At 31.8% G+C, this 22,735-nt stretch overlaps 1 protein-coding gene across 5 annotated transcripts in view; it reads left to right on the plus strand.

Moving 5' to 3' along the window:
• Positions 1 to 22,735, plus strand: part of EPHA5 (EPH receptor A5) — a 272,484-nt gene that overhangs the window by 36,701 nt on the left and 213,048 nt on the right. The window lies entirely within an intron of this gene.

Here is a 22,735-nt window from a genome sequence, read left to right on the forward strand (position 1 = left end):
AGACAAACTCTATTCCTCTCTGTGAGCAGATCATGCTGTACAATCCTTCTTCTTCCCTCCATCTCAGCCCCCATCTATATTTTTTTCTCCAGATTGCAATGTGTACAGCTATGTTATCCATACTCATGACTTTGTCTAGCTTTGTATCCAACACCTAATCCTTCTGATTTGTTCCTTTTTTGGATTGATTTTTCCACCAGTCTGTGTAACAAGCAGATAGCATAAATTTGTAAAGAGTTTCAGATCATTTATAAAAAGTCATATGCAAGTTACTGTTACTTCTCTTGTGATGTGAGCCACCTGTAAATAAACTTGTACCAAATGGCCATTGCCCTGTATAGTTCTGTTTCATATGGGGTCCTAATATTTCCCTTTTCTTCATTATGTATAAGCAGATTTGTAGATCTCTGACTAAATATTTCTGTGCCAAATGATACAGTTCATGCAATCTCTGGGCTGTTTTTTTTTTTTTTTTTTTTTAATTCTATCATTGGCATTTATACCAGTTTCCATAGGTGAATAGAATGCTTTTTCTGTTTTGCTTTTTATTCCTATCTTACCATTCATTAATGAAAATATTAAATGAAACTGGGCCTTGTGGAGGTCCCTGGGGCCCAAACACCAGGTATTTTTCCAAGTGGTTTGATTGCTGTTTATCATGATCCTTTTTTTTTTTTAACCATCCTTCAGCTGTTTTCAATTCATGTGACAGTGCTCCCATGCAAGTCAATTTGAATTAATTCTGCAAGCAAATGCTTTATGGTTTGGAGTACATAATCTCCCTCTCCCACAGAGAAAAAATATACTGTAATCATCCTGCATTCCTGTTGATTATTTCCATTAAAGGCAGCAGGGGAAGAGAAAATGCTCAAGACTCCTCTCGCATTTGAAGTTTTTTTGAAGCTTTGCCTTATTCTTTCTCGCTCTCTTTTCTTTTCTTTTTTTTCTTTTTTTTTTTTTCTTTTTTTTTTTTTACCTTTGTGCTGTTCAGTTCTTGCATTAGTGCAGAAAATGATGGTCCAAACTGCTTAGCCTGGAATTTTGGTGCTTTGGACCAAGTCACTGCTGTCTTTGTGATCTCATATCCCGCTCCCGCCCCCCGCCCAATATGATCCCCTAAAGGAACTGATTTCCTTCTTCACTCTCCAAAGGATTTATATAATGTTCCACCTATAGTGTTTTGCACAAATTACTTGAAATGCACCATACCTACTTTCCGTATAACCCATCTTAATGATAATCACTTTTTCAAGGTCTAACTCAAGTTAAATCTTTTATTACCCCACAGAAGGGTGACCACTTCCTAGGATGCATTAATATAGCAATTATTGTGTATTGAACACATTAGAAATTAGGTATTTGTAGTGTTACCTGGTGTTTATGTGGATACTGTAAGCTACCCCACTGTAAAGACCTTTTGGTCTTTATTTCTAGCACTCTATGCCTCAAACATAAATTCACATTAATTATATCTGTTCTGATTGATACACAATTATATATTTAAATGTTTAAGAAGTGGTGATTGTTTGGACCCAAAAGGCTGTGCATTTTAAGCTAAAAACAGCGAAACAAAAACATCAAAATTTGGATTTAGAGGTTCTTATTTATTTGGTGTATTCTTGGCTCATCCTTTATTTAATTATTTAATTATATAGCTTTTTAAACCAAAAGACTATTATGTGCCAAGCACTGAGATTACAGTGGTAAACAGGACTCAGTTTCTCTCCTCAAGTATTAAAATGGATAAGTTTTTAATGATGTTCCCTACAGTTGTGAAATAATACAACCTGCACTAACATATAAACAATCTGGGGCTACATCTCCATTGAGTTCGATCCAAGTTACTGATGTGTATAAATATTTCTCTCCTTAAAGGTAGTGTGGTGAACATGGAGATTTTTAAATCAGTTAATCTAGATTCCAAATCTGGCTCCATCCTTTACTATCTGCTATATAGCAAGGTTCTTAAGATCTCTGTTTCTCAGTTTCCTCATGTACAAATTATTTGTAATAGTACCTACTGCACAAGACTGTTATAAGGATTTGAATGGACTATTAAGACAGTGTTTAGTGCAGTATCTGGCCCATATTAAGCACTCAATGTATGATGTTGCCATTATTCTTGTTCTTGGTTCATGTTTTTATTCTTCTCAAGAGGTAAATGGTGGCTGTGATAAATTTATAAAGTCATTATATTTTGACCATTGACACATTCTCTGTATTCTGTTTGAACAATATTTAAGTAAAAGGTTAAAGATGAAAAGATACATTCACTTGATAAGTGTCTAGATAGTTCATTAATAAAGCCTTGAGTGGTTTTACCAAAAGTCACTCTAGCACTTGAATTGGTCATACATGTATAGCATTTCTTAAAACATTTAATTGTTTTTTACTGATGAAAAATTTGGTTTTAAAAATCAAAACAAGAATGCACACTAATTGCAGAAAGAAAGGAAAATTCATGGTGAAGGAAAGAAACAATTATCAAGAACAGACTAAATAATTATAATTTTGTACATTCTTTGTTGGTGGGATTATACAAATCTATGAAGACTTAACACTTTTTGAAAACCTTTTTGTATGTATCATTTTACCCTGACCTAGACCCAGGGCTACAATGGTGGGTATGTACCTGAAAATAAACTTGATCTTTTTTGAAACAACTCACATGTTGTTTCTCTTAAATAGTAAATGTAGAGATGAACTAATTTTTTCAAATTAAAATAAAATATTATACTTGCAGGGATAGTTAGGAAGAGACATTCTAACTTTGTAAGTTGTTCAGATAACTGCAGTTAGTTTAGTTATTAATCTGTTGGTCAAATTTCAATTGGTTTCAAGTAAAATGAACCAACTTCAGCTAGCTTAAGAGAAAGAAAGGGACTTGTTAATTCAAAGGACCCGAGGTTAATGGAATTCTTGAAATAATAGTATGAAGGGATTGAGGGAGCTCCCATGAACTAGACAAGACGGTGGTTCCTTTCTCTCTCTGGTTCTTGCTTTCAATAAGTTATTTCTTCACTCTTCTCTCTGTGCACCAGATTTCTTTGCTTCATTTTTCACATGGATTTCCTACAATTCCAAATTTGACCTCCTGTATTAAAGTGACCAGCTCACACGGACATGGAATGTTCTAAATTCCACATAGAAAGATCATGATGGGTTCCATTTGGTTCAGCTGTCCATCACTGATGCACGCAACTCTAGCTGGGTTGGGAGAAGAGGACAGAATCGTGCAGTAGAAGCGTACCTATTGGTGGCCATCCCTGCAGTAAGAGTAGCAGCTTAAAAAAGAACATCTGGGCTTCATTCCAATTAGGATGTCTCTTAGAAATTATGATGAAGATGTATTTCCATAAATATAAAGTTGTTTTCCCTTATAAAGTTGATTTAGTTATAAAAATAGTTAGCAATGTGAAGTATTGCATTCTCAAAATTTGCAGTGAAATGAGTTGTTACAGTATATAATGTCCATTATATTTCTAAAGCCTGATGTGTACAATACCTATGAATTTTACCCAACACTCAATAAGTTTATCTGATTGATCTATTTGATTTATTTAAACTCTTAGTAGTAATGCGTGTCCCTCTATCTGTATATTTTGGCCTTCATTTCAGTCACTGATTTTATGTGTTTTAGTTATCATCATTCTTTTCTATAACACAAATACCTTTGTTCCTCCATGCTATTTTGACTGCATAATAATCTTATACTCCTGTCTATATCCATTTATTATGAGTAGGCATAAAGCTAATAACATCCTATTAGCTCATTGCTTCCTCAGAGCCCAAGAAAATCACCCTTGTGATTGCTGACCTGGTTCTGAAAGTCCCTATGCTGCACATATAGTCGGCTCTTGCATGGAAGCAAGTTACAGATACAAAATTACAGAAACAAAAGAGGAAAGCAACCTTTACTATCTATATTGCTTTTCTTTTTTTTCTTTTTTTATATTGCTTTTCTTATGTGGAATTTCTTTACATGATTGCAAGACTTGCAAATATTATCATGAATATTTAATGATACAGTTTATTAATATGAACTAATTCAGTAAATATGTTCCAATTCATCTTAATTTCTTAACATTTGATCCAGAACAGAGATAGTGGAAATGGTGTGCATATACTTCACGAACATCTAACTTAATCCTTCATGTATTCCACTATATAGTATATACATCAAGAGAGGACAGCTGCCAAGGCTGTTGGAGGAATTTTAAAGAGAGTTTTGTATAGTTGGGCATGCATGGACTTTAATTGATTATAACATGCAAATGTGTGATAAGCATGCAAATGAATTACAGACTTTGCTGTGATTACAAATTATTCAAATAATTCAAGATTATTCAAAAATCTTTCCAGTCTGTACAATTAAAGGCATAACCATGAGTATAATCCTGCAAGATAGTCACTTCATCAAACAAGCTTCTCTGGTTTACTGTTTATTTTATTTTGATCCAAAATTGAATAAAATTTTTAAAGGTAATTCATAGTAGTGATCTCATACTGCATTTCTCTCTGCTTATACTTTTTGAATTATTTATACCCTTAAAATATACAAATTAAGGTTACTATGATCAAAATAACATATATAATTTCAAAGCTAATATCAGGAAACTTAATGTGATTTTACAAAGCAGAGTTTCATTAACCCAGAAGGTTAAAGGTAGCTATCATGTCATCAGATGTTGATAATGCTTTCTAGCTAGCCAGTCATCAGTAATTTCCATGGTAGCATTATTCATTAGTGTACTAAACTTCATTCCTGACATATAAAGTGTTGTCCTTTGAAAGTAGAAATGGGAATGAAGATAGAATATTGCATAAGCAATCAGTAAAATATTAAAATGAAGATTCTTATGCATCCTCCTCATATTTTCAGATGGAAGATTATCACATAGCTGTGAAAAGTAATAAATGAACCATAGGATTTTATAGTTGGGACTTTTCATGGTATTATCCAAGGAAGGCTGATATGTTCCAATATCTGTTAAAGAGTTTTCTTTTTTTAAATGAATTCAGATAGTGTAAAACTATGAAAACCACCATCACAAAAACAGCAGCAACAACAAGAACAAACAATAATGACAACTTGAGTCCATACTGAGTTCAATAAGATGTGAGTTATTCCAACCTTTAATTACTTCAGTTTACTAATCTATTAAAAAAGAGTTGCTGATGATTAAGATTCATTTTAATGACCAAAGTTTGTGCTTTTATTGTTCTGACATCGCTAGAATTAAATCATAGTTAGAATTTGTGTGGATTTCATGAAGAAATCACTTATGTGGTCCTAGGTGGGATGGTAAAGTTGAAGAATTCAGGTATGGCCTTGGTGAAGTTTGAGAATGGAGGTGACAAATTGCTAATTTCTGTTTTTCTAAGGGAGTGATAAGGTATAATGTGGTCAGACACAGAAAAGGCAATGCTACCATGGGGGATATCGCTCTCTCTCTCCTGCTCAAACTACACATTCTATCAAGTGGATATGCATTTACTAAAGAAGACAAAGACAAACTTTTAGCATGCAAATGAATAAAGAGGAATACAATTTCTGAATTGATAGCCAGTATTTCACGAAGTGATGTTTTACTAAAGATCATCTGAAACAGGAAACAACTGTGTTAAATAAAAGGAGTTCTATTCTAAACTTTGAAAATATTAAATGGTAGTAAACAGGTTTTGCTACCTGCAGCATTATACCAAGCCTTTAATATATTTATGGGCATGCAAGTTCTCCCATGTTAATTGATCAGGAGACATTTTACTCCTTGTATTTATGAGCATCTTCATGAAAAATGTTCAGCAGAGTGCAGTTTTGGAAACATTTTAATTCAAACAAACTGGTTCTCCATTTAAAACCTATCTGAATGCAGTGATGTAGGGAAATAGTATTATTTTTTTCCCTTTATCAGAATGACATATGGAGCAGTGCCTAAGAATCACTTTTCTGCACATGCATGGAAATTTTGTCTGAGGCACCATGATAACAATTAGCTAGCCCGCCACTGGAAATTATAGCCCATACATGGCCGGTCAGACATGTTCCACGCTGGTATTACAGGGATACAGTGAGTTAGATATGCAAGCTGGGGTTGGAGAAGATTTCAGATCTACCTTCTTCAAGGAGGTCAATGAAATTAAGTCTCTTTTAATTCATATAAATGAGAAAATAATTTATTTGGCTTATATTTTAATTGGAAATCTATATACTCTGATCTGTTTCTCCAAGGTAGGACAGAGAAGGCAACTATGTAATATTGAACAGAAAGTTATATTAAATCAATGTCTTCTAAAAAGAAATGTATCTTTTGCCTAAATCTATTGCATCATATATGAGCAAGTAGATTTTCTAAATACAGCTTTGCTTTGAAATTATATGTGTTTGCATATAACCTTAAAATCATGCCTTTGAACTTAATTTATTGATATATTTGTGGATTCATGTGTTAGTTCATTCCTCCAGCAAATATATATTCAGTAAAATGTGCTAGAATTATGGTAGGCATTTAGAATAAAAAGATGCAGCAAACATTCATTGACTTTTTTACAACAAGTTCTAGGACTAGTGATTATGTCATTATATAATTAAATGCATAAAGCAGTGAAGTCTTATAAAAGTTTATAACAAAATGAAATTTGAACTCCAAATTCATATGAGTGACATTTAAGTATTTGATCAAAATAATGAAATTGCTAGTAGTTAATACTGTCTGTAAACTCTTGGAAACATAACAAGCAATTCTTACATTCTATGATCTATTAGGCTGCCATTACATTATTTATAAAACCTCAAAAGTATTTTGGTATTTAGTTAAATTAATACATTTTATTTTTCCATTGCGTGTGATAAATTTAAGTATCAAGTCATGATTTACATAATGCTTCTTTTCCAAAAGTAAAATTGTTACTCAAAGTATAACTTAGGTATATGTGATATTCAGTTAACATTTTTTGAAATGCATTCTTTAAATAAATATTAAAATGACTGCTAACAAACCTGCACACTGGGATCTGGAAGTTGGTGGTATCAATTAAGAGATGCCAAAATCAGTTTTTTAAAATTTTTAACTGTAAATTGAATCGATTATTATATTGAGAGCTATTTCTTTTCATGTACCTACACCCACAGCAACAAGGAGATTTTTAAGTTGAGCTCATCTTCACAATGGTCTCCTTTTGTGAATCAGGTCAAGTAGGTCAATGACTGCATCTTTCTAGAGATTAGAATATTGACTGACTTCATAGGAGAACCGGGAGAGAAATATCAAGCACTGTTTAAGTGTTGGGTATCTTAATATTCTTGAATGTGATAGCTGGCATTACTTGATGACTGGAGAAGGTGACAGTTTACCTCCTGTATTACATTCTGTATGATTGTATCTGCATATGAAAAGAAGTGCATATGTAACATGTGAAAATCTTTTATAGATGCATGTTTTCTGTATACCCATCTAAAAGGACAAGTAATCATTTTATATGTTATGTGATAGAAAAAAATAGATCCATAAGGCACAATAATTCTCTCCACATGGCTTTCTCTTCCATTTTCTTAGTTTATTATTGCCTTTAGTAGATTTGTTATACAATATAGCTCTATATATTTATTTTATATTCAATAATTTATGTTCTGTAAAGTTTAATATGTTCTACCATAAAAGATAACTTAAAAATCTCTAATGATTTTTAGTTATCTAAATTTTAAATATCGTTAGTACAATAATTAACAACAATCATGTGTAATAGACACTGAAATCTGAGGCAGTCATTTCTTCTATGCCAATTACAATTTTTTCTACAGCTGTTGTTTTAAAATGTTGGTTTTCTTTATTGAATTTGTAAGTTTCTTTACATATGCAATGATTTTCAATACTCAGTGCTCTTAAAGAAGTCTACCTTCAAATTTATTGAAATATTCTAAGAGTTATAACAAAGGTATTTATTTTGCTATGATTTCTAAAGGAAATTTACTGTTTAATAACAGTAAATGAAAGTTCTTGCTTCTGTCTGTAGGCAGCACATCCATCAATGTATGGCAACCACAGTCTGCAGTGAATTTGTGAATCACTAATGTGAAAGATACTGAATAATGATGAGGAAGCCTAATAGTGTTGAATTTTTTATTTTAAAGTATTATCAAAATTGTTTTTGTATTTAAATAATTCAATAAAAATGTTATATCCTACAATTATTTTATCTTCTCCTATTTAACCTTTCCTGAAGCCTAGCAATTCTTTCCACTTTACTCTTACTGATGTTATCATAAATCTCTAAATAAATGTCTTGTTTTTTTAATGTGTATTTTATTTTCCTTTTTCCTGAGCTATATTATAATTGGCAATTGTGGAATATGAGGTTAGCTATTAGATCATGAATTTTATCTTAATTTTTTTCTGTTGTTCATTAGTTACTGATGGTATAAATACGTGCATTTTTAATATTTTCTAAAGTTTTGCTTGGAATTTATGTTGAAGCACTTAGTTCATTTATTTGTAAGAATGAGATAAATATCATGTACCACTTACAACCTTCCATGTGATTTCATCAAGAAATTTGTTATAAAGTTTTATGACACTCAAAATAATAGATATGATCTATTACCATTATATGATGAGGCAGAAATATTCCCATCAGACAGTCATTATAAAGTCACTGGCTCCAAAGTTTTTATGCTTTAGTCTTCAGGCCATGGCTATTCTGAATATGCCTACAGTTCCAAAACCCTGGAGCTTCCTGCCTTACGTAGCCAGACATCTTGTAAAACTATAAGACAGATTTTATATTTCCCTTATATTATAGCACTTACCACAAACCTGCTGGCATTATATTATTAAATATCTATTATATTCTCACTATTGTATGCTTTTTATGATAGCATGTTAGGTATACATGTGAAGAGTGAAGTTTTCTTTCTTGTTCACTGTTGTGTCTCCATAGCATAGTAATTAATCAACATAATTGTTGAATGAAATAACAAATAAATGGATATGAGGTTGAGGTTAGAAGAGAAATTTTTCCTTATTTATGGGAATATGGGTTCAAGTCCCTGAGACCATTCCAAAAGAGCTATGGGCATCAGACATTCCCCGATTGTAACTTTGTAATTTCCATAGAAATAATATTATGTACATTAATTATATATTAAATGTGCTGATAGCCTTTTGTGACACTTATGGTCTAAGTACCCGTCTTCTCTTAATATAAGTGTTTTATTATGGAGGATGTGATTTCCAAGTTTCAAATAGGTTATTTGCAAGTAACATGGGAATGCTACCATTCCATAAACTAAACTGCCTGCACCCGTGTTATCCAAATCAGTTGATAAAATTATTATATAATGAATTTTATGCTTTTAAAGTTAAGTATTAATACAAGATTTTAACAGTTTGCTTAGTCTCTTTCTGACATGCCAGTCACTTTGCTGTTGTTAATAATTAAAGTTACGTGAGCTTGAAGTTTAGGTACTTCACACAGTTTACATCCAAAGCTAGACCAAGTCCATTCTAGGAGGTATCATTTATTTCTTTTTTTTCGTAAGCCAAACCCAACAAGAATCTCCAAGAATTATTGAACAGTTAGGCTATTCATCAACCAGATATTTGAAACTTAAATTTAAAGGGCTCCTAAATCAAAACCCATAAACTATCTCCTATTATCACTATCATTTCATTTAAAAAGAAAATTCTAATACCAAACAATAAGCATATAATCCCCAAATAAAGAATAAGGCATTAAATGGAACAACCTTGGTTTTATGAAATATCTGCTACATTTTTCTCATTTCCTTAATAATTAGTGAAGACTTTGTCATGGTCCATTGGCATGACATATATATTTGGGAATGATATAAAATTTGTATCTTCATTTACAGATAAAAACACTTCTTGTCCAGGGTTTTTTTTAAATGCATGTTGTCTCTGCTTTGAAAACAGTTTGGTAAACTCACGTAGGTACACACGTGAACAAATAAAGTGTAACTTTTTCTAGAAAAACCTTCATAGTGTTATGAAATTTATCATTATTTCTAACTCAGTGTATTTACCCAAACACTAGTTGGTAGATTTAATCATCAAAAATTGTAATGACTTGGGCTGACCAATGGACTAAGAACGCAAGTCCAATGTGTGATTTCTGGGCCAAGGCAATTCAGAGCTAATGTACTTCTTCTGTTTCTTCCTTAGCTCCAGAAACCTGGGAGACCATAAGTTGAGATCTTGCCTTGACCTAAGTCCAAGGGAGGTTGGGGAACATAGGAAATAAAATAGAATTTTTGGTGAGCACAGAATGTGCACATACATGTCACCAAGTTCAAGGTACAGACAAAGAGTGCAGGAAACTTACAGCCTGAGGCAAGAAAAAAGGGTGCTCCACATACTACACTGGAAGGAAGGGAGGGTGGGTAGGAGTATACTGAAGACAAACTGTCTAAAAATTTTCTGCAGGTAGGACCAATCCCCTTCTGCTGATCACTGATTGCCTCTTGTTGGATCAGATATTGACCATCTCTCTGTTCTGTTTCCTCATCTGCAATATAGTAACCACTCATGATACTGCTAACATAATTGAGCAATTATAATAGTAGTACCACAACAATAAAACTGTTGTGAACCTCACCATAATACTATAAACGAGGTCTGAAAAATCTAACCATGCAAAATTTGGTGTCATCATTGCAAAATTAAAGAACCGCTTAGGATAAGCTTGCTGTTGAGGACAGCATCCCACTGTAAGTTTTGTCATAGCCAAATTTGTGTTATTACAGGATATGTTATCATAATACATAAATGAAATGTTTATCATGATTAATTTTGTGAGAATAAAGCTAGCCTATGAAATATTATCTTCTGATGTCTTATTTTTGGATATATTTACTTAGAACAAACTATGAGATATGCTATAATACAATACCATCTCAATGTAAATTCAATTCAAATAATTAACCCTCAAGTATTTCAATTCAGCAACACACATTTATTGTACACTTCAAAAAGGCCAAGCATCACACACACAAAAAAAAATTGAATAAGTTTATAGTTCATCTTTGAAGAGTACACCAAATAAAATACTGTTTAGAGTTACATCTAACCAAAAGAAAGTTACTTTTCTTGTAAGATAAAGGAAGCCGAACAAAATACAATTACACAGGACTAATATATAAGGATGCCTAGAGCAAGCTGGGCATGACTACATAATTTTAACCCTAGGATATTGTAAAGTTTAATCAGACATTTTAGGCTTCAGCAAAATAGAATCTAAGTGAAACTTTAATCTGAGAACTTAATAGACTGTAGCCTCTACATTGAACTCAGTACTGACGGTGCTGTTCATGCCCTTGGTTTCCCAAATCTGTCACACACTCAGAAGGATATCCACATACAGACGCATAGATACACATAGACAACCTAATATTAGATACTGAAAAACATTTAGGAAAGGCCCAGGTTAAATATGTAAACATCCCAGAAACCCTTATTAAGGTAGCATGCTAGAACTCTGTGTAAGAGTTTTCTAGAAATAACTTAACATTTGAACTCATCTTCTAATCTCTGGGCTCCTGACTTTATTATTTCTGGTTTAGATCTTAATTTTTCTCCTGGTTTATAATTTCTGGCCACTTCTCACTTTGTTTTTGGTGGCTTCATTCATTTGTTCCGCAAAATAATATTTATTGTAAGCATGTTTTGTACTAAGTACTATATACATTGTAAATGGAGAGATGAAAGACAGACTTTCAAAGAGAAAACAGAATTAATAAACATTACCACCCACTTACTATGTGCTAGTGACTATTTGGTATTGGGCACTCAAATATGGATATCTTATGATTTCCACTTTTGAAAGGTTTTTAGTCTAGTTAAAGTCACATTGCCAATACATTTGTTGGCTCCATCCCACTTTTGGCCACAGTGACATTTGCTACTTCTGGGTCTAGGTGTTCTCCAGGTTGGTGGATATCGTTATAGCAGGCATATGTGAAGAATGAGGAAATTTGTATAAACGAATGATGTTCCCCAATGTTTTTATTTTGCTTTATCTTGTTTAACCTCACTAAGCGTCATTGCAGTTTTCATTATTCAAACTCGGCTATGTCCTGACTCAGGGGAGAATCATCTCTCCAAGACCATTATCTGAGGTTAGCACTTACTCCATTTCTTTTCTTAATGAAGTTCAGTATATCATGGAAGAAATGGTGACTTGGTTCATAGAGATATGTATGAATGTCTGATTATACACATGGAGTTACTGAAGCATGCTTATCCCTGAATATTCAGTCCTTACTTCCTGCTCTTCCTTTTGACTCTCTCAGAAGGAAAGGCCATACCACCTGTGTTTTTCCACTTTCCCTCATATATGGGAAAAGCATATGAGAAACTCTATATAAGTTTATGCAAATCTATTATCTGATTCCTGAAGTTACCTTTACGATTTCTGAATGCATTTCTTTAAATTTTCTTTGTTCCATAAAATCTTAATTTCTTTTCTGTTTTAGCATACTCTTAACCAAACAAAACTTCAGCCAAGACCATGATCTGATTTTATTTCATAGCAATAAATGTATAGCCTTTCAAGAACCAAAATATCATTTTGAACTTCATTTCTTATAAAAGGAGAAGATATCTACCTGCAGATATGTGATTTTGAATGATTGTCCATGATATGTAGCTGTCATAATTAGATGTAAAGACTACAGAGAAGATATATAAAAACTAAAAAGCAAACAAAGAAAAAAAATTAAAATGTAACCTATATTTCTGTAGGCAAGCAAAAATCATGGCAGTCGTAGGCTCACAGAACTCAATAGTAAACTTAAGAACATAAAGATGTTCAAAAACCCAAAAGTTAAAAATAAAACCAAATAACATAGCTAAGGGAGATAAGAGTTGTTTCTCATTAAAAAAATAAAAAAAAAAAAAAAACTGGGAGTTAAGATTCTTAAGAAACGGGTTTAGAAGTAGGAGAAAGTATTTAGGTCAGAATATAGAATAGGCTGTATCAACGAAGGAAGGTCTATAATGCTTCCTTACCGCCAGACGGTTTTGGTAAATTTCTATTTGGAGAATTTGTAAAGAAGAATCAATTCAACAAATATTTACTGAAGATCCAAGTATTGTGGTAAAGGATTCAAAATATGAAAATTATATATATATATAATTTCCCCCTTCTCTCAAGGAACTTTTCATTTGGTTTGAGAAACTGTCATACTATAAATATCTATGATCCAGTGTACTGTATCATCCACATTTATTAGATTAGTGTTGTTAAGAGATTTTTATAGAAATCTGGCTAGATATTAGACTCACTCAAGAGACATAGTGTATGTGGTGAGAGGTCAAGAGCCAGCACTCTAAAGGGATGATGCCAGACTCATAGCTGCACAACTCATTAACTTTTTTAGTATTCTCATCTAAATAATAATAGCTTCTTCTTTGGACTTGTTATGATGATAGCCTGTGTTAAAACATGCAAAATGTTTAGGATAGTTCTAAGTACATATTACCTTCTCAATATGGCTGAAATAATTATTATCATATATTATCAAAGTATATATTCTTGGGTAACAGGGTTCTGTAGGTCTGGTATAGTCTGATGTAGCTTCCAAAGAATCTGCATTTTAACAAACACCAGAGGTGGTTATGATACTATTGACAATTAAACCAGTGTGGGAAACCTCTGTTCTAGGTCATCCAAATTTAGCATAGGGATTAAAGAAAGTAGAAATGTTATAATATTATTATCAATTAAAACAGAAAAATTGAAGATATATTACTAGGAGTAAATATTTTGGAAAGAAATTAAAAAAGAAAAAAATCTGAATAAGTTTCACATATAGATTACTAAGCTAATGTTTTCTGTACATGCGTATATATACCCATGCAATATATATATTTATGTGAGCATGACCCCATTAAATTGAATGGGATTCTCTGCACATAGATACTTAGAAAAATCTGGCATATATATATATATATATATATATATATAAATGAGAGTCACTCAGTATATCTCTTGCAGAATGTTTAATTCTGTCAGTTTTAAGGTATTTTAGCTGAAGAAAAAAATGAGTTAGGATGGTTTAAAGAGAAGAAAATTACCTTAGTCATCATTCATTTTTCATTTAGAGATACTTTTTCAAACCATGCTGCATAAATCAAATTCAATTATTTAATGTTGATATACAGAGTTTGTAGTTATCTATTTTTATGGTTACAATTGTAATTTGAATAAAATTCTATATTCTTTTATTAAATACTGTATCACATTTGCTGTCTTTCTTTTTAAAAGAGTCCAGATTAGAAAAAAATGCTTAAACATATGTCTGTATATCTACTATTAGTTTTTGAAAGTATGACAAATCTTAACTTCTCGTACATAACTCATATCCTTTGTTGAAAAGATAGTTTTTCAGTGATGTAGAAAACATTAAACCATTTATAACTGATTAGTATAAATGTCTATGAAGTAACATGTTATCAATGAGTGTACAAATGCAAACATCCAGGAGGTTGTCAATGTGATTAGTTTTTTCTTTTGTGAGCCTGTTTGTGACAAACTTCTGTGACTAGGACAAGTGTGTGTTTTGCTCATTTATCAGCCCTATGTATTTATGAATAGAACATCTTAAATGAGAACTTACTGGAATGGTAAATACAATCATCTTCTAATGAATTTAGGTGTAGACGTTGTCACCTAATATAAGAAAAGATGTAAGCTAGCATATTTGGGGCATATTAGTTTCTCTGTAAAAATCATTGTAGAAATGAACTCTGTCAGCACTAAGGCTGTATGAAACCAGAAAGCAACTACTTACAGAGAAGTTTTCAAGGAAGTGTTTGTGTCTTGATGGTGCTAATGCTGTGATCAGCTCTAAAATATGGCTCTCAATTCTTGTGAAAACTAATCAATTAAAAAATACACTGAGATTTTCAATTAAAGAAAAAATTAATTATGAATATTAAGATCTATAAGTTTTTTCTTTGCTTTTTAAATTTTTCCAATAAGCATTTGCTTTGTTATATTTTGTAGTGATTAAATTTCCAGTAATTTTCTTTTGATACAGTTTATTTTTTAAAAGGATTGTAATTAAATACAATGAAAAAATTTAATGAAACTCCACCACTTATAAGCTATGTATCAAATTAACCTCACCCTTTAGTGTTCTGACTTACCTTCTTCATTTGGGCAAGTAAACTGACATGTGTGAACTGAAGTCATTAGGGCTCATGTTCTTTTTGGGGGGTAAGTGGAAGAGAATCTGTATCCCAGTGTTTGAACTTTACATTTAGCCCAATAATGATCTTGTTCCACAGCTACATAAGAATTTCAGATACCATTATATAAATTTAACATCCTATTTTATGTGAGGAGAAGAAAAAAAAAACTAGTTAGAGCAAGCCTCAACATCACATGATATAAATCCTGCTTTTATTTATATGAATTACTGAAGCTTTGAAATGCTATATTTTGATGATTGAGTAATATTTTGTAATCTTCTGAGACCTCTGTGGGCTTGCCAACTGTTACTTCCCAGTGATAATTAGGAATTGAGGTACACAGATAAATGAAATTCGCAGTGAATCAAGTGGTACTCTTTTCCACTAAATTCAATTCTCTTCACTATAAAACCTTTCCTGGAGCTGCTGACTCTTAATAACATGTGCCAGAATTGAGTTTAACCTTCTCTTTTTTTCCTTGCTATTCTTCTGGTTCTGGTTATTATTGAGAGGAAAAAAATAGTGGCTAGAGCAAAAGGCTTGCAACATTTTAGAGTTGACATGCCAAGTGTTCTTTGACTAAATTGCTTCTAGAAAAAGAAGGAAGAAATAACTGTCATTCAAAAGTTCTTTCTGTTCCCCTGCTGTAGATCCCAGTACACCACTGAGTAAGGCAGTAAGAGTAAAGCAAATGGCTCCTTGGTATTTTCATTCATTCATTCATTCATGATTCTTATATATATTTTTTCAATGCATCTTCATTCTTATATATGTAACATTCAGTCAATAGGTATTGAATTTGTACAGTTCTCTAGGCATAATTCTAAACATGGGGAGGAGATACACAATTGACCACAGATTTCTTTGTCATCAAAGCAAGAGAATGAATCCATTAGGAGATACAGATATGTAAACTGATAGTGGAATATAGATTAGGTACTACGAAAAATTTGTTTAAGGGGAATAATCAGAATTTAAGCCATTATGGTATAGTGTCTCACTAAGTGACTACAGCCTAATCAATTGTCAGCCAATACCATAATTTAGAATTTCCCCAAATATGGGAATGTTTAGTGGAATGTTCATGTGTGTTATGAAAAAAGAGTTATCTGGAAATACAGGTATGGGAAATACTATATAAAACTAAATACTATATAAAACTAAATTAACTGTGTAGCTTTACGTATGTGCATACTATATAGATTTACTTTACTGATGTGTACAGAGTTCTCAAAGCTTTCAATTTAATATCTTGAAAAGAGATTAACTAGGAAGAGCTCCATAGCTGTCTTCCTTAAGAACACTTTTGTTTTTCATGAAATATTTATTAGAATTATAGTTGCATTGAAAATACTTTTGAGTGATGTTACTTTAATACCTACTTAAGTTTTAATCCAAAGTTAAAGAGAAACAAAAAATAAAATACAGAGTGGAATTTTGAAAATACAAAATACGAGAGTGCCTTTGGAAAAATGACAGAGAGATTTCGTTTGGTTAGTTTGCCTAAGAATGATGGTTTTCCCCTACTCTTTCTTTTATTTTGTGAAGCATCACAGTGTAGTGAATTAAAATATGAACTTTGAAGTCAGAGAAATCTGAATTCCAATTTTTGTTTGCATTGATTAATTGTGTTACTGGGCTTTTCTCACCATATGCCTCAAGTCTCTCCCTCCTTTCCTCTGTTCCCTTTGTGTGTGTATTAAGTCCTGTACAAATTCATCACTTGTGAAGGTTTGTGTGTTTATCACCTCTGTGATACCAATGATACAGAAGAGAGATGACACCACAAGATTTTTCATGTCACTATTTTATGGCCATACTCATATTTTTCTTCCTCCTACATACCCCAGTCCTAACTTCTGGCAACCACTAATCTCTTCTCTACTTTTAAAATTTTATTTAAAAAATATTATATAAGTGAAATCATAGCGTATTTCACATTTTGGTGATGATTTTTTTTCACTCAGCATAATTCCCTGGAAATTCATTAAAATTGTTGTTTGTATCAGTAATTTGTATCTTTTTATTGCTGAGTAGTATTCAATGGCATATTTGTACCACAGTTTGTTTAACCATTCACCCCTTGAAAGTTCTCTGGGCTTATTCCATTTTGGGGATATCACACATAAACTGTTATGAACATCCATGTATAGATATTTATGTGAATATAAGATTTCATTTATCCGGCATAAATGTTGAAGAGCGAAATAGCTGCATTGCGTGGTAATTGCATGTCTAGTTAGGTAAGTTTTACACAAGGCCTATACCATTTTATGTACAACATTGGATGAGCAATCCAGTTTTTCCACATCTTCATCAACATTTGTGTTGTCACAACTAAAAAAAAAAAAAAATATTCATTTCAAATAGGTGTATAGTAATACCTCATTATGGCTTTAATTTTAATTTCCCTGATGACTAATAACATTCAACATGTTTTCATAAGCCTAGAAGTCTTAGCTTATTTGCCATGTGCATATCCTCTTCCATAATATGACTGTTCATGTCTTTTGCCTATTTTTTAATTGGTTTACTTATGTTTTACTGTGAGTTTGAAGTCACCTTTATTGTTGAAGTTAATTTTGCTAGATATAGAATTATTGATTTATTTTTTTTCTTCTTTCAGCAGTTTGAATATGCCATTCTACTCTCTTCTGTCTTCCTTTGTTTCTGCTGAGGTGTCAGCTAATTATCATATTGTTTGTTTCCCTCTACCTGATATGTTATTTTCCTATTGCTGGTTTAAAATATTTTTCTTGTCTTGACTTTTACCAGAGTGTCTAGGCATGGATCTTTCTGTGTACACTGATTGAGTTCTGTGGGCATTTTGAATTTGAACATCAATATTTTTTATCAAATTTGTAAATTTTTTTATATTTATTGAACTACTATACCTGCCATTTTTTTAATGTCACTTTCGCTTTTGGGATTCTATTTACACAAATGTTGATAAACTTTATTTTGTCCTAGAGGTCTCTTATGTTCTGTTCATGAATTCAGTGCATTTTCATATTCATTTTATACTTTTATTAGCATATGATTATATACATGTAATAAGTTTTTACTACTTAAAAAATTCTATTATTTTTAAAATTTTGCATTTTCTGTCATCATTATGTATTTGTGAACTTCATATAAGTGAATTACTATTTAATATATTCACTACATATAAGTGAATTTACTATTTACTCAACTCTCCATGTTGTCTATAGTATGAATATTACAGATTTAATTCATTCCTATTCATGGTTGTGTAAGTAATTTATGTTTGGTCATTACAATGTTTGAGGCATCATCTTGTCACATGTACCCTTAGTCATGTATGAAAATGCTGGGTTTAAAACATTTTCAAGTTTACTATGTATTGGCAAATACTAGTAGCTCCCCAAAGCTGGCTACCAACATACACTTCCAGCAGCAGCATAGAAGAGAGTCTCTCTTCCCTATAACTTATTACACTTGATTTCATATGTGCACGGTTTTCTCTTCATAAACACATATTTAAATTTACAAAGCATCATATCCTATATTCAGTATAACCAGCCATAATAGAATAGAAAAATATTACTAAGGAGCTCAGGTATCCACGAGCTCTGTGAGACATCTTTGCTATGGACTGGAGTTATATAGCAGACAAACTATTAGTTACTTAGCAAACAGAACAATACATGGAGGTAGGGGACATGATTATGGATATTTCCTTGAACATATCAGGAGTCCTGTTTGCTCATCTACAAATAGATATGGAAATACCAAGTAATATCTATGCTTATTAGGCCAAAATTTCTGTATTTCTGTGCCATAACTAGAGTTCTTCCTTATCTGCATTTGTTCTATTTATGTTTTGTATTATCAGAATATATTGGTGAAAGGGATTGTGATGATAAGCAGAGAAAAAGAGAGTTACTAGCTTGTTTTAATAGTAAGATTAAAATCATACTGCAAAATTAATTTTGCTACTCCCACCTTTAGTTGCTAACTAACCTAAGCAAATGGCCTCAAAATGATTAAGGGACAAATAGGAAGATAAGGAAGAAGTATTGGCAGAAGACCCCAGTAGGAAGAATAAATATAAAAACTTCTCTTCCCTACTGTTGCAGTTTCACTAATACTGTAAAGATACTATATTTGCCTAGAATTCTTGTCATTCTTAGAATCCTCTGTTTTCATAGTAATTCTCAAGTAAAAATTAAAGTATAATAAAATACATAGATTAAATTGATAAACAAAAAAATTTCTATAAATATTAGTCATCAAATGCCCTGTTGTAAAATGCTACAGTCTAATGTTGGTCAAAATTAAATTTGCATTAAAGATTAAAAAATGTAAACACTAAAAATTTGTAATTGTCATTGTAGAACTATCTCTAAACATTTTAAACTTCCATATTAAGCTTTTGGTAAGAAAAGTATACATTTATTCAAAGAGATAATTTTGGTTGAGATTAGTTTTTTGGCTAAATGCAGGTTAACAAATACAGGAGCGGGGATTAGCAATGAACCTATGACTGTTCCGTCCTTTACGTTCATCTCAAAGAGGGAAAGAAGCACTGGGATTCTGGAAAAAAAAAAAAAATGTTGTTCCCTGTGGAAGTTCTGGCTACTGAATGAACACCGCACTGACAGTACACTGCCTGCTTTTCTACAGAATTTCATTAATACCACTGTGGCAAGTAGATGAAGTGGACTTTAGTCCATATTATGGCAATATAATCACTTAAACTTTAATAAGCTTATAGCTCTAATGTGGCTGTTTCTCAACAAAAAAATGAGATGGAAATTTGTGTTGAATAGCCACTGATTACAAGAACAAGATTAATGTGAGATATGGAATTGATTTATGGGTGCTGTTGTCAAGGCCTACACCACAAGCGTAATATTATCTGCTGAAAAATGAGGGCAGAATATAGAACAGAGAGCACAGGCAGTATTATATTTTCTAATATATTTTTTAGACTGGATATATAATCCAGAGTTGTAAATGGTTTACTGGAACCTCCCACCCCTTTTTTTGCAAGGGCATAATTGTATTTATTTGGCCTGAAACATTAAGTGTACCAGACATTAATCTACTTTATTTTCATTAAATTGAATCCCAAGTAAAATAGTTTTTTTCCCTCATTTACTGAAACTTTCATACTGCTTTGAAAAGAAACCTTCCCTACAGAATTTATAGCTATCTCTAATAGGACAGTACAATATTTATATTAAACAGTGTAATAATGTTACTTTTATATTTTACATGTTTTTGAAAATGTATGTATTTAAAGGACACTAGGAGGACCATCTCTAATATCTCACAGTGACTGTCATGAAGAAATTCTTCAGTGTGTGTGTGAGTGCATCTATATCTATGCGTCTGTATAAAATCCTGAAACATGAGAGAAATATTTGACTGACTTTTGATTTTAAAATCTTCATGGTAAATATGTATTCCAGCTTAAGCAAGTATGTAATTGAAATCACTCTTTAGAAAGCTATAAACTCACTGACTATGTAAACTTTTGTAATAGTATACAAAATTTATTTATATTGCCACAGTTTTACATGGTATAAAGGTTGGCTGGCCTGACCATCTGTTAGCATACCATGATAGAAAATACATAATGGGAAGCTACTATACCATAAGCATGGAGGTGTTACAATATACAGTGGTACTATAATGGAACTAAACTAGATCAGTGGTTTATAAGCCTACTTGTTATTAGTTGCTTTTTTAAAAATTACAGATCATGGTACAAAATTACTGACAAATTACATAATATGTACTGTATGTAATGGGACTGCTTTTGATGAAACACTAATGAAAACATTTAAGATTTTATTCAGTTTATTAATTTGTTAATTTCAGGCATGCCTACTCACTTATTCTGTCTTTTAAAATTATTATCGACTAGTTGATAAGTTTGAATTTATTTTCATTAGTGTAATTTTTCAAGGAAAAATGCCAGATTTTAAAACCTGAAGTCCTTGTGACACAATTTATTATTTTACATAATGTGAAACTACTTGATATATCTCTTCTTAAAAGTAGAATAACAGTAAATATATAAGTAGTCTTGATATATATGTTTTCTTTTTTGGTTTGTATATTATGTTCTTCATCCTATTTAAGAAATATTTTTCTTAATTAAATTATAAACTTCTCTAATTATGGACTTTTATCTGATATGCTAGTTTGGATTTTTACAACCTCCAAGTTATTTCTTCTGCACTTAGATAATTCATTTATAGATTAAGTGAAGAAGAGATCCACTTTCTTAAAAAAAAAAATTGCTAACTGCAACATCGAGTGGGCAAAAAAAGTTTCTTCTTTTGCCATTCACATTTAGTGTTGTATATGGATGCTCAATTGCCGATGGATTTCCCTGTGAAAATATTCATACAAACTTGAAAGTTTTAGTCTCTGTCTTTCTCAAGTGATTGTATTTTATTGTGAATTGAATTTGAGCTCATAAATATTTGTACTATTCCACAGGCAATAAAGTAATCAACCTAAGTTTTATTTCAGACACAGAAAATTAATTGAGTCATTTCTAGCAATATTGCTACATCATACTCATGAATTTTAAAGATGTTTTAAACAACTCAAACTCCTACTTGATGCAAGTCTTTTTTTCCACTAACACATTATTGAGGAAATATAACAAGATTTTGATTCAAATGATTTTTACTGAACGTTGATACATTCTGTCATATTTATTTTACTAAAGAGGCATAGCCTTTAGAGCGATTGAATTTCTGAAACAGAAACTCTCTATGTTACACATTTTATTCTTTCTAAATCATTTTTTCCTTGTGTTGTGCACAAAAACAGGGATGCTTCTGTTGCCCAATAAATCCCTTGGGCATTTGCCTGTGGTCTTAATCCAAAAGTCAAGAAACTGAACAAGCAAGGATGGATGCTATAATTCTACAATAGGGGTCCATAGTTTTATCTTTCAAAAACATAAACACATAGTTTTTTTAAATAATTAAAAATTTTCTCTTTTGTTGGTTACAATGACCGCATTTGGTCCTATGTTTCATGCATTATAATTTTAACCTTTAAAAAAGGAGAAAACATTAATTATAATCAGAGGGTTCTGATCCTAGATATTTATTTGGCACTTATTAGTTTGTCAGTCATTCTGGGCCTCAGTTTACTCACCTGAAAAATGATGTGGTTGTGTTCTGTACTAATATTTTATGCGCACAGTGTGCAATGGTAAAATTGATTTAAAATATGGCTATATCTTCAAACCGTTCTTCCTGTACTGTTAATAGATTAGCTTTGATGTTTTCACACATTCCTGGATCACCTTTGAATTAGAACAAAATGTCTTTCAAAGCATTACTACCCAAGATGAAGCTTGGTCTGTTATTTGACTCTTTGCTTTTTGAACATTTGGGTAGCCACTGGAAAGACAGGCTGACTAGCAACTGATATTTGTACCCAACATGGATTGATCTTAATAGTATAGTCTTTCTTGCTAATGAGAAATGGCTTCTAGTTGAAAGTAACGCATCAAAGGTAGTAATAAC

The sequence above is a fragment of the Eulemur rufifrons genome, chromosome 24 (assembly GCF_041146395.1).
Source record: "Eulemur rufifrons isolate Redbay chromosome 24, OSU_ERuf_1, whole genome shotgun sequence".
NCBI classification, from domain to species: Eukaryota; Metazoa; Chordata; class Mammalia; order Primates; family Lemuridae; genus Eulemur; species Eulemur rufifrons.